This window comes from Pristiophorus japonicus, chromosome 20 (assembly GCF_044704955.1).
Source record: "Pristiophorus japonicus isolate sPriJap1 chromosome 20, sPriJap1.hap1, whole genome shotgun sequence".
Classification (NCBI taxonomy): Eukaryota; Metazoa; Chordata; class Chondrichthyes; family Pristiophoridae; genus Pristiophorus; species Pristiophorus japonicus.
The window spans coordinates 61,763,433-61,777,088 of NC_091996.1; positions in this window are offsets into that span (position 1 = coordinate 61,763,433).

Sequence of the window (13,656 nt, forward strand, 5' to 3'; positions counted from 1 at the left end):
TTTAAGATCTCAGCCATTTCCACATTTCCCATGATTAAATCCCCCTTCTCATCTTCTAAGGGATCAACATCTACTTTTCCATTTTATATATCGGTAAAAGCTTTTACTATCTGTTTTGATGTTTTGCGCAAGTTTACTTTCGTAATCTATCTTTCCTTTCTTTGTTGCTTTCTTAGTCATTCTTTGCTGTTGTTTAAAATTTTCCCAATCTTCTAGTTTCCCACTAACCTTGGCCACCTTATACGCATGGTTTTTAATTTGATACTCTCCTATATTTCCTTGATTATCCATGGCTGGTTATCCCTTCTCTTACCGCCCTTCTTTTTCACTGGAATATATTTTTGTTGAGAACTATGAACGAGCTCCTTAAAAGTCCTCCACTGTTCCTCAATTGTGCCACCGTTTAGTCTGTGTTCCCAGTCTATTTTAGCCAACTCTGCCCTCATCCCACTACAGTTCCCTTTGTTTAAGCATAGCACGCTCGTTTGAGACACTACTTCCTCACCCTCAATCTGTATTACAAATTCAACCATACTGTGATCACTCATTCCGAGAGGATCTTTTACTAGGAGCTCGTTTATTATTCCTGTCTCATTACAGAGGACCAGATCTAAGATAGCCTGCTCCCATGTAGGTTCTGTAACATACTGTTCTAAGAAACAATCCCGTATACATTCTATGAATTCCTCCTCAAGGCTACCCCATGCGATTTGATTTGACCAATCGATATATAGGTTAAAATCCCCCATGATTACTGCCATTCCTTTTTCACATGCCTCCATTATTCCCCTGATTATTGTCCGCCCCATCATGAAGTTATTATTTGGGGGCCTATAAACTACGCCCACCAGTGACTTTTTCCCCTTACTATCTCTAATCTCCACCCACAATGATTCAACATTTTGTTCATTAGAGCCAATATTGTCTCTCACAATTGCCCTGATATCATCCTTTATTAACAGAGCTACCCCACCTCCTTTCCCTTCTTGTCTATCTTTCCGAATTGTCAGATACCCCTGTATGTTTAATTCTCAGTCTTGGCCCCCCTGCAACCACGTTTCTGTAATGGCCACCAAATCATATCCATTTGTAATGATTTGTGCCGTCAACTCATTTACTTTGTTTCGAATGCTGCGTGCGTTTAGGTAGAGTGTTTTAATACTAGTTTTTAAACCATGATTTTTAGTTTTGACCCCTCCTGCAGCCCCTTTATATTCATACATATTGTCCCTTCCTATCACCTTGTGGTTTACACTTACCCCAGTGCTACTCTGCTCTGTTGCCTCCTGCCTTTTGCATTCTTTCTTGGGGTTCTGTTCATCTGCGCTCTCACCCACTCTAACTAGCTCAGAGCCCTCTCCTGGGTTCCCATCCCCTTGCCAAGCTAGTTTAAAGCCCTCCCAACCGTACTATCAAAATCACCCGCGAGAACATTGGTCCCGTCTCTGTTGAGGTGTAACCTGTCTGACTTGTACAGGTCCCACCTACCCCAGAAGCGGTCCCAATTATTCAGGAAACGAAAGCCCTCCCTCCTACACCAACAGGAGAATGGAGAGCACCAGTTCCAACTGTCACAGGAGAGAGAGTGGAGAGCACCAGCTCCAACTGTCTACCGCATCCCCGGGAAAAGGGCATTCCACGGGCAGAGAGTTGGGCTATTTTCCCAGCTCCTGCCTGTGAAATTTTTACGCCTGATGTGAGGCCTGCTTTTACCAGCGTAAGGGCTAGAATTCCCCTAGGATCGCCCATTTAATGTCCAGTTACCGCCCGTTTTAGTCAAAAATGTAAGTTACTGCCTTGTACAACCCGTTTCACCTCCCGATTATCGCTGGCGGTAAATTCGGCCTACGATTACCGCCGGTGTTGCTGCAAATCGCCTGCCCACATTTGCCACTCAGAAATCGCCCAAAACTCCCTCCAAGTGCTAATTTCCACCAAAAAGTATTTTTTAAGGCCCGCTACTACCCATTTTCGTTCTGATCACAACCGGCCATTTTTAAAGTACCTACCTGACTTGGGCCCAGCACTATGCACAATTATGTATTGCCAGCTGGGATACAAACTTCATTCAGAGTGGAGATTACTAGAAACTTTTCACCATCATAACAGGGTGGCTGATCACTCCAACTGTTCCGTCTTCTCCAATTTATTCACAAAGCCAGAAACTTTAAAAGAGCAGTCAACTAGACACTAATCTGACCGTAAATGGTCACCAACACCATGACCTGCATCAGCGCAGCTCAAACAAGGCACAGCTTCAGCAGGGAAACTTCAGGTACTTTTGTGTTTTACTACAATCTGCTATTGGCACTTGCAAGTCATTTCAAAATGAAGAGGGATTTTGATAGAGTAAAATAGGAAGGGGAAAAGGGGAAGGGGGAGATGGAGAGGTCAAAGGGTTTAAGGAGAGAATTCCAGACCATGGGCTTAGGCAGTTGAAGGCAAGGGCATCAATGGTAAGATTAAAGGAGAGGGGGTGCCACAAGAGGCCAAAGTTGGAGGAACAGAGAGTTTTGGGGGGGGGGGGGGGTTGTAGTGCCGAGAAGGCAACAGAGATGGAGAGGGATGAAGGATTTTAACTTAAGGATCAGAACTTTAAATGTGATGCACAGCGGGAACTGGAGCCAGCAAGAGCTGGTGTTCAGGACTCGGTGTGGGATGGGGACATGGGCAGCAGAGCTTTGGACAAGTTAACGGTTAATGAGGGTGAAGGATGGGAAGACAACCAGAAAAGTTTTGGATTAGTAGATTCTGGAGATGACAAAGACCTTGTGTATGTGAGTTTCAGCAGCAGATGGGTTGAGTGAGATAGGGCTATGTTACGAAGGTGAAATTAGGCGGTTTCTATAATGGAGATGATGGCCCAGAAATCGCGGCCTCCCTGGGTTCGTACGGAGTGTGTACGGACCTGGGAAGGCATCGCAAAAGCCGGTTTTCAGTGCACAATGCGCATGCACTGAAAACCGGCTTTTCCAATCTGTCAAGCCTCTGCATCCTGACAGATCCTCCGCATCTCGGGAGCGAGGACATTCGCAAGGGCAAGATTGCGGTATTTACCCATATCTTGCCCAGCAAATGTCCTCAAAACTCTTGCGCCTGATAAAAGCAGGCCTACTTTTATGGGCGTAAGAGTTTGAAAACACACAAAAATATAATTAAATTAAATTAAAAAAACACGTTTATTGTTTAAAAACCCTGCCCACTTTGGTAAGTTTATTTTAAAGCATAATTTAAAAAACTTCTTTAAAAATCGATTTTTTTTTCTAAGTCATGTATTAACTTTAATCTCAATTAATTTTAATTATGTGAGATGCGTTTTTATTTTTTATTATGGTGTTTAGTGTGTTTTTTTTTCTCATTAATCGCAATGAGAACATGTAGATATGGAGTTCCCAGTGCTATTAATGAGAATGCTGTACCTGATTGGTTGAGCAATCACATGTGACTGCACATTCTGCGTGGGAACCTGGAGGACGGGAACGTGCTTCGCAGCGCGGGAAGAGAAGGCCTCCCCACCGGAATCGTAGGCTCCTCCGGGACCACCAGGCACTTTAGTAAAAATTCTCCGGTCGCAGGCGTTCGTCCGAAAAAAGCCTCCGACCCAAATTTCAGGGCCTATTTTAAAAATAAACCCAATTCGATTGCAGATGTTTTGCATCTGTTTAACTGACCAGTACCGGTGTAACAGGCCGAGGGGCTGATTTTGTGAGTGCCAGAAAAGAGATTTTGTAACATATGTAACATCACTCAGGAAAAAGCCATTGGAGTCAGCCCACTGAGCTATTCATTGCTGAACATGAATTATTTGCTGGAAATTTTCTTCCCCACCCGCCCCCCTTCACCTTTACTGATGCTGGCTTGTAGCGGGGCTGGGGGGGGGGGGGGAGGGACATGTGGTTATATCCACGCACTGGAGCCTCATCCAAGTAACCATTCTTCACGTGACTTGACAGTGTGGTCATGGGGCTATTCAACTGCAGCAGGCATCACAACTGTAAAGTATGCACCTGTGAGGATGCTCACAGGTTTGTAGAACTGTTCCCTCTGCGCGGAGGGGTTTCCTGTACGGGCTGCTCCTGCACACTCTCAACTTTGCCATCCTCGTCTGCCGTCCGGACACGCCATGGCGTACCATCTTGCCGTCCGGAGGAGGCGGGGGTCCCCGATGGAGTGCTCTCTACGCGGGAATCCTCCCATTTTTTATCAGGGACTTGGCCTGGAGGGTGGTGCACGGAGCAGTCCCGTGCAATAAATTTTTAAGTCGGTTCACGGGCTCCCAGGCCGCCTGCAATTTCTGTGGTCTGGAAGAGTCCGTGTTCCATGTTTTTATGGAGTGTGCGAGGTTGCAGCCCCTGTTTCATTATTTAAAGGGGCTGCTCCTCAATTTCTGGCTGCACTTCAGTCCCACACTCCTGATCTTTGGGCAACCTGTGCGGAGGGGAGCGGTTGGTCCGAGGGCCTCCTCGTAGGACTGCTCCTGGGCACGGCCAAGGGTGCCATCAGCCGGTCCAGGCAGCGGGCGGTCGAGGGGGTCGTTCAGCCTGACTGCCTGCCTCTCTTCCGCGCTTACATAAGGGCCAGGGTGTCCCTAGAGATGGAGCACGCGGTGTCCACCGGTACGCTCGCGGCTTTCCGCGAGAGGTGGGCGCCGGAGGGACTGGAGTGCATTATCACCCCCGGCAACCAAATTTTAATTTGATTTTATATGTTTTAAACTTTAATTTGTTTTAATTGCTGGGTTTTTAGTGTCCCCCTCCCCTTTTATAGGGGGCACGTAAATTATGGTTTTAGAGCCCAAAAAAACCACAAAAAAAACTACAGAAAATACAAAAAAAAAAGAAAAACCAAAAAAGGGCCTTGGGAAATGTTTGGGGTGTGGGGGACACTGGATTTAATGTTTACTTTTTGTCCCCAAAAAGAGTTGTAGAAATGTTCCCTCTGCGCGGCGGGGTTTCCTGTACGGTCTGCTCCTGCACACATAAGAACATAAGAACATAAGAATTAGGAACAGGAGTAGGCCATCTACCCCCTCGAGCCTGCTCCGCCATTCAACAAGATCATGGCTGATCTGGCTGTGGACTCAGCTCCACTTACCCGCCCGCTCCCTGTAACCCTTAATTCCCTTATTGATTAAAAATCTATCTCTCTGTGACTTGAATACATTCAATGAGCTAGCCTCAACTGCTTCCTTGGGCAGAGAATTCCACAGATTCACAACCCTCTGGGAGAAGAAATACCTTCTCAACTCGGTTTTAAATTGGCTCCCCTGTATTTTGAGGCTGTGCCCCCTAGTTCTAGTCTCCCTGACCAGTGGAAACAACCTCTCTGCCTCTATCTTGTTTATCCCTATCATTATTTTAAATGTTTCTATAAGATCACCCCTCATCCTTCTGAACTCCAACGAGTAAAGACCCAGTCTACTCAATCTATCATCATAAGGTAACCCCCTCATCTCCAGAATCAGCTTAGTGAATCGTCTCTGTACCCCCTCCAAAGCTAGTATATCCTTCCTTAAGTAAGGTGACCAAAACTGCCACAGTACTCCAGGTGCGGCCTCACCAATACCCGATACAGTTGCAGAAGGACCTCCCTGCTTTTGTACTCCATCCCTCTCGCAATGAAGGCCAACATTCCATTCGCCTTCCTGATTACCTGTTGCACCTGCAAACTAACTTTTTGGGATTCATGCACAAGCACACCCAGGTCCATCTGCACTGCAGCATGTTGTAATTTCTCCCCATTCAAATAATATTCCCTTTTACTGATTTTTTTCCCAAGGTGGATGACCTCACACTTTCCGACATTGTATTCCATCTGCCAAACCTTAGCCCATTCGCTTAACCTATCTAAATCTCTTTGCAGCCTCTCTGTGTCCTCTACACAACCCGCTTTCCCACTAATCTTTGTGTCATCTGCAAATTTTGTTACACTACACTCTGTCCCCTCTTCTGGGACGTCTATGTATAATGTAAACAATTGTACATGTACATATACAGGCACCGATCCCTGTGGCACATCACTAACCATCGATTTCCAACCCAAAAAGGACCCATTTATCCTGACTCTCTGCTTTCTGTTAGCCAGCCAATTCTCTATCCATGCTAATACATTTCCACTGACTCCGCGTACCTTTATCTTCTGCAGTAACCTTTTGTGTGGCACCTTATCGAATGCCTTTTGAAAATCTAAATACACCACATCCATCGGTATACCTCTATCCACCATGCTCATTATATCCTCAAAGAATTCCAGTAAATTAGTTAAACATGATTTCCCCTTCATGAATCCATGCTGCGTCTGCTTGATTGCACTATTCCTATCTAGATGTCCCGCTATTTCTTCCTTAATGATAGTTTCAAGCATTTTCCCCACTACAGATGTTAAACTAAGCGGCCTATAGTTACCTGCCTTTTGTCTGCTCCCTTTTTTAAACAGAGACGTTACATTAGCTGTTTTCCAATCCGCTGGTACCTCCCCAGAGTCCAGAGAATTTTGGTAGATTATAACGAATGCATCTGCTATAACTTCCGCCATCTCTTTTAATACCCTGGGATGCATTTCATCAGGACCAGGGGACTTGTCTACCTTGAGTCCCATTAGCCTGTCCAGCACTACCCCCCCTAGTGATAGTGATTGTCTCAAGGTCCTCCCTTCCCACATTCCTGTGACCAGCAATTTCTGGCATGGTTTCTGTGTCTTCCACTGTGAAGACCGAAGCAAAATAATTGTTTTAGGTCTCAGCCATTTCCACATTTCCCATTATTAAATCCCCCTTCTCATCTTCTAAGGGACCAACATTTACTTTAGTCACTCTTTTCCGTTTTATATATCTGTAAAAGCTTTTACTATTCATTTTTATGTTTTGAGCAAGTTTACCTTCGTAATCTATCTTTCCTTTCTTTATTGCTTTTTTCGTCATTCTTTGCTGTCGTTTAAAATTTTCCCAATCTTCTATTTTCCCACTAACCTTGGCCACCTTATACGCATGGTTTTTAATTTGATACTCTCCTTTATTTCCTTGGTTATCCATGGCTGGTTATTCCTTCTCTTACCGCCCTTCTTTTTCACTGGAATATATTTTTGTTGAGCACTATGAAAGAGCTCCTTAAAAGTCCTCCACTGTTCCTCAATTGTGCCACCGTTTAGTCTGTGTTTCCAGTCTACTTTAGCCAACTCTGCCCTCATCCCACTGTAGTCCCCTTTGTTTAAGTACGCTTGTTTGAGACACTACTTCCTCACCCTCAACCTGTATTACAAATTCAACCATACTGTGATCATTCATTCCGAGAGGATCTTTTACTTGGAGATCGTTTATTATTCCTGTCTCATTACACAGGACCAGATCTAAGATAGCTTGCTCCCTTGTAGGTTCTGTAACATACTGTTCTAAGAAACAATCCCGTATGCATTCTATGAATTCCTCCTCCAGGATATCCCGTGCAATTTGATTTGACCAATCGATATGTAGGTTAAAATCACCCATGACTATTGCCGTTCCTTTATCACATGCCTCCATTATTCCCTTGATTATTGCCCGCCCCACCGTGAAGTTATTATTTGGGGGCCTATAAACTACGCTGACCAGTGACTTTTTCCCCTTATTATCTCTAATCTCCAACCACAATGATTCAACATTTGGTTCATTGAAGCCAATATCATCCCTCACAACTGCCCTGATGTCATCCTTTATTAACAGAGCTACCCCACCTCCTTTCCCTTCTTGTCTATCTTTCCGAATCGTCAGATACCCCTGTATGTTTATTTCCCAGTCTTGGCCACCCTGCAACCACGTTTCAGTAATGGCCATCAAATCATACCCATTTGTAATGATTTGTGCCGTCAACTCATTTGCTTTATTTCGAATGCTGCATGCGTTTAGGTAGAGTGTTTTAATCCTAGTTTTTAAACCATGATTTTTAGTTTTGACCCCTCCTGCAGCCCCTTTACATTCAGTGGCCCTTTTTGTTGTTTGCCTTGGGTTTCTCTGCCCTCCACTTTTACTCATCTCCTTTCTGTCTTTTGCTTTTGTCTCCTTTTTGTTTCCCTCTGTCTTCCTGCATTGGTTCCCATCCCCCTGCCATATTAGTTTAACTCCTCCCCAACAGCACTAGCAAACACTCCCCCTAGGACATTGGTTCCGGTCCTGCCTAGGTGCAGACCGTCCGGTTTGTACTGGTCCCACCTCCCCCAGAACCGGTTCCAATGCCCCAGGAATTTGAATCCCTCCCTGATGCACCACTGCTCAAGCCACGCATTCATCTGAGCTATCCTGCGATTCCTACTCTGACTAGCACGTGGCACTGGTAGCAATCCTGAGATTACTACTTTTGAGGTCCTACGTTTTAATTTAGCTCCAAGCTCCTTAATTCGTCTCGTAGTACCTCATCCCTTTTTTTTACCTATATCGTTGGTACCAATGTGCACCACGACAACTGGCTGTTCACCCTCCCTTTTCAGAATGTCCTGCACCCGCTCCGAGACATCCTTGACCCTTGCACCAGGGAGGCAACATATCATCCTGGAGTCTCGGTTGCGACCGCAGAAATGCCTATCTATTCCCCTTACAATTGAATCCCCTATCACTATCGCTCTCCCACTCTTTTTCCTGCCCTCCTGTGCAGCAGAGCCAGCCATGGTGACATGAACTTGGCTGCTGCTGCCCTCCCCTGATGAGTCATCCCCCTCAACTGTACTCAAAGCAGTGTATCTGTTTTGCAGGGGGATGCCCACAGGGGACCCCTGCACTACCTTCCTTGCACTGCTCTTCCTGCTGGTCTTCCATTCCCTAGCTGGCTGTGGACCCATCACCTGCGGTAAGACCAACTCACTAAACGTGCCAATTACGTCATTCTCAGCATCGTGGATGCTCCAAAGTGAATCCACCCTCAGCTCCAATTCCGCAACGTGGTCTGTCAGGAGCTGGAGACGGATACACTTCCCGCACATCACTCTCAACCTTGCCATCCTCGTCTGCCGTCCGAACACGCCATAGCGCAACATCTTGTCGTCCGGAGGAGGCGGAAGTCCCCGATGGAGTGCACTCTACGCGGGAATCCTCCCACTATTCATCGGGGACTTGGCCTGGAGGGTGGTGCACGGAGCAGTCCCGTGCAACAAATTTTTAAGCTGGTTCATGGGCTCCCAGGCCGCCTGCAATTTCTGCGGTCTGGAAGAGTCCGTGTTCCATGTTTTTATGGAGTGTGCTAGGTTGCAGCCCCTGTTTCATTATTTAAAGGGGCAGCTCCTCAATTTCTGGTTGCACTTCAGTCCCACACTCCTGATCTTTGGGCACCCTGTGCGGAGGGGAACGGGGGGGTAGGTCCGAGGGCCTCCTCGTAAGACTGCTCCTGGGCACGGCCAAGGGTGCCATCAGCCGGTCCAGGCAACGGGCGGTCGAGGGGGTCGTTCAGCCCAACTGCCTGCCTCTCTTCTGCGCGTACATCCGGTCCAGGGTGTCATTAGAGATGGAGCACGCGGTGTCCACCGGTACGCTCGCGGCCTTCCGCGAGAGGTGGGCGTCGGAGGGACTGGAGTGCATCATCACCCCCGGCAACCAAATTTTAATTTGATTTTATATGTTTTAAAGTTTAATTTGTTTTAATTGCCGGATTTTTAGGGGGCACTTGTAAAATATACGGTTTTAATGCCCCCCAAAAAATCACAAAAAAACCCCACAAAAAAGCAAAAAACAAAAAAAAACATTTATAAAAAAAAAGGGGCAGTTAAGTGTCTGGAGTGACCCCCAGATCGGGGGGCACTTGATGTAACATTTATTTTGTTCCCCCCGAAAAGAGTTGTAGAACTGTTCCAAGTATAGAGAAGTCCGTGTTCCATGTTTTTATTGAATGTGCGAGGTTCCAGCCACTATTCCATTATTTGAAGGGACTGCTCCTCAATTTCTGGCTGCACTTCAGTCCCACACTCCTGATCTTTGGGCACCCTGTGCGGAGGGGAGCGGGTAGGTCCGAAGGCCTCCTCGTACGACTGCTCCTGGGCACGGCCAAGGGGGCCATCAGCCGATCCAGGCAGCGGGCGGTCGAGGGGGTCGTTCAGCCTGACTGCCTGCCTCTCTTCCGTGCGTACATTCGAGCCAGGGTGTCCTTGGAGATGGAGCACGCGATGTCCACCGGTACGCTCGTGGCCTTAACATAGAAACATAGAAACATAGAAAATAGGTGCAGGAGTAGGCCATTCGGCCCTTCGAGCCTGCACTGCCATTCAACAAGATCATGACTGATCACCCACCCCAGCACCTCCCCCTCACGCCCCCTCCACACCCCCCGACCCCCCCAGCCGCAAGGACCACATCCAACTCCCTCCCGAACACATCCAATGAACTGGCATCAACAACTCTCCGCGGCAGGGAACCCCACAGGCCAACAACTCCCCGAGTGAAGAAGTCTCTCCCAATCCCAGCCCCAAACAGCCCACCACCCATCCCAAGAGCGTGCCCACCCCCCCGGCTCCGGATCCACCCAACAACGGGAACACTCCACTCGCACCCAACCCACCCCGTCCCGTCAGAATCCTTCCCAAATGCCGAACACCCCCGAATGTCGAGCCCCCAGCCCCGGCCACCCTGGAGCCATGCCCCCGCGACGCCAACCATACCATATCCACCAATCGCCATCTGCACAGTCAACCCGTCCACCCCACTCAGGACACTCCCCGCACCGAGGCACAGAGCCCCCAGGCCCGCCCCTCCAACACACTTCGCTCCCCCCTAGACCTCCGCTGCAATGTGGCCCCTCCTGTCTCCCGCCCTGGGTTTCTCCGCCCCCCACCTCCACCACTCTCCCCTCCATCCCCCGCCCCCGTCTCCCCTCATCTTCCCTCTGCCTCCCCGCACAGGCTCCCATCTTGGGGGTGTTCATCTTCTGGGGCCGGGAATTTTAGCCCCCAGCGTGGAAGTCCTGCTCCCGCCGCAGAATTGGCCTTACTACCCCTCAATGGAAGCGGAGTGCAATTTCCAACACTCCACTTCCTTTGGGGGCAGTTACCGGGGCATAACTGGATGCTCCTGTGACAGTTTGAACTGGTGCTCTCCACTCTCTGTCCTGTGACAGTTTGAAATGGTGCTCTCCACTCTCTGTCCTGTGACAGTTGGAATTGGTGCTCTCCACTCTCCCGTCCTGTGACAGTTGGAACTGGTGCTCTCCTCTCTCTGTTCTGTGACAGTTGGAACTGGTGCTCTCCAATCTCTCTCCTGTGACAGTTGAAACTGGTGCTCTCCACTCTCTCTCCTGTGACAGTTGGAACTGGTGCTCTCCACTGTCTCTCCTGTGACAGTTGGAACTGGTGCTCTACTCTCTCTGTTCTGTGACAGTTGGAACTTGTGCTCTCCAATCTCTTTCCTGTGACAGTTGGAACTGGTGCACTCCACTCTCTGTCCTGTGACAGTTGGAACTGGTGCACTCCACTCTCCCGTCCTGTGACAGTTGGAACTGGTGCTCTCCACTCTCCCGTCCTGTGACAGTTGGAACTGGTGCTCTCCACTCTCCCGTCCTGTGACAGTTGGAACTGGTGCTCTCCACTCTCTCTCCTGTGACAGTTGGAACTGGTGCTCTCCACTCTCTCTCCTGTGACAGTTGGAATTGGTGCTCTCCACTCTCCCATCCTGTGACAGTTGGAACTGGTGCTCTCCACTCTCTGTCCTGTGACAGTTGGAACTGGTGCTTTCCACTCTCTGTCCTGTGAAAGTTGGAACTGGTGCTCTCCACTCTCCCGTCCTGTGACAGTTTGAACTGGTGCTCTCCACTCTCCCGTCCTGTGACAGTTGGAACTGGTGCTCTCCACTCTCCCGTCCTGTGACAGTTGGAACTGGTGCTCTCCACTCTCTGTCCTGTGACAGTTTGAACTGGTGCACTCCACTCTCCCGTCCTGTGACAGTTGGAACTGGTGCTCTCCACTCTCTCTCCTGTGACAATTGGAACTGGTGCTCTCCACCCTCTCTCCTGCGACAGTTTGAACTGGTGTTCTCCACTCTCTGTCCTGTGATCGTTGGAACTGCTGCTCTCCACTCTCCCGTCCTGTGACAGTTTGAACTGGTGCTCTCCACTCTCCCGTCCTGTGACAGTTGAAACTGGTGCTCTCCACTCTCTCTCCTGTGACAGTTGGAAATGGTGCTCTCCACTCTCTCTCCTGTGACAATTGGAACTGGTGCTCTCCACCCTCTCTCCTGCGACAGTTTGAACTGGTGTTCTCCACTCTCTGTCCTGTGATCGTTGGAACTGCTGCTCTCCACACTCCCGTCCTGTGACAGTTGGAACTGGTGCTCTCCACTCTCCCGTCCTGTGACAGTTGAAACTGGTGCTCTCCACTCTCTCTCCTGTGACAGTTGGAACTGGTGCTCTCCACTCTCTCTCTTGAGACAGTTTGAACTGGTGCTCTCCACTCTCTCTCCTGTGACAGTTGGAACTGGTGCTCTCCACTCTCTCTCCTGTGACAGTTGGAACTGGTGCTCTCCACTCTCCCGTCCTGTGACAGTTTGAACTGGTGCTCTCCACTCTCCCGTCCTCTGACAGTTGGAACTGGTGCTCTCCACTCTCCCGTCCTGTGACAGTTGGAACTGGTGCTCTCCACTCTCCCGTCCTGTGACAGTTTGAACTGGTGCACTCCACTCTCCCGTCCTGTGACAGTTGGAACTGGTGCTCTCCACTCTCTCTCCTGTGACAATTGGAACTGGTGCTCTCCACCCTCTCTCCTGCGACAGTTTGAACTGGTGCTCTCCACTCTCTGTCCTGTGATCGTTGGAACTGCTGCTCTCCACTCTCCCGTCCTGTGACAGTTTGAACTGGTGCTCTCCACTCTCCTGTCCTGTGACAGCTGGAACTGGTGCTCTCCACTCTCCCGTTCTGTGACAGTTTGAACTGGTGCTCTCCACTCTCCTGTCCTGTGACAGTTGGAACTCGTGCTCTCCACTCTCTCTCCTGAGACAGTTGGAACTGGTGCTCTCCACTCTCCCGTCCTGCGACAGTTTGAACTGGTGCTCTCCACTCTCCTGTCCTGTGACAGCTGGAACTGGTGCTCTCCACTCTCCTGTCCTGTGACAGTGGGAACTGGTGCTCTCCACTCTCCCGTCCTGCAACAGTTTGAACATGTGCTCATGACTCTCCTGTCCTGTGACAGTTGGAACTGGTGCTCTCCACTCTCTGTCCTGTGACAGTTTGAACTGGTGCTCTCCACTCTCCCGTCCTGTGACAGTTGAAACTGGTGCTCTCCACTCTCTCTCCTGTGACAGTTGGAACTGGTGCTCTCCACTCTCTCTCCTGTGACAGTTGGAACTGGTGCTCTCCACTCTCTCTCCTGAGACAGTTTGAACTGGTGCTCTCCACTCTCCCGTTCTGTGACAGTTGGAACTGGTGCTCTCCACTCTCTCTCCTGTGACAATTGGAACTGGTGCTCTCCACTCTCTCTCCTGAGACAGTTTGAACTGGTGCTCTCCACTCTCCCGTTCTGTGACAGTTGGAACTGGTGCTCACCACTCTCTCTCCTGTGACAGTTTGAACTGGTGCTCCCCACTCTTTCTCCTGTGACAGGTTGAACTGGTGCTCTCCACTCTCCCGTCCTGCGACAGTTTGAACTGGTGCTCTCCACTCTCCTGTCCTGTGACAGCTGGAACTGGTGCTCTCCACTCTCCTGTCCTGTGACAGTGGG